Raw genomic sequence first — 433 nt, forward strand, 5'->3', positions numbered from 1 at the left:
TGCGCGTCCGGAGCCTGTGCTCCTCGACGGGAGAGGCCACAGCAGTGAGAGGCCCGCGTACCACAAAAAAAAAAAAAAAAAAAAGATAATCAACAAGGACCTACTGTATAGAACAAGGAACTATATTCAATATTTTGTAATAACCTATAAAGGAAAAGAATCTAAAAAAGAATACATATATACATATAAATATATACACACGTATATATGTGTAACTGAATCACTTTGCTGTACACCTGAAACTAACACAACATTGTAAATCAACTGTGCTTCAATTAAAAAAAGGGGGCGTCCCTGGTGGCGCAGTGGTTGAGGGTCCGCCTGCCGATGCAGGGGACGCGGGTTCGTGCCCCGGTCCGGGAAGATCCCACGTGCCGCGGAGCGGCTGGGCCCGTGAGCCGTGGCCGCTGAGCCTGCGCGTCCGGAGCCTGTG

Source organism: Physeter macrocephalus, chromosome 17, assembly GCF_002837175.3.
Source record: "Physeter macrocephalus isolate SW-GA chromosome 17, ASM283717v5, whole genome shotgun sequence".
NCBI classification, from domain to species: domain Eukaryota; kingdom Metazoa; phylum Chordata; class Mammalia; order Artiodactyla; family Physeteridae; genus Physeter; species Physeter macrocephalus.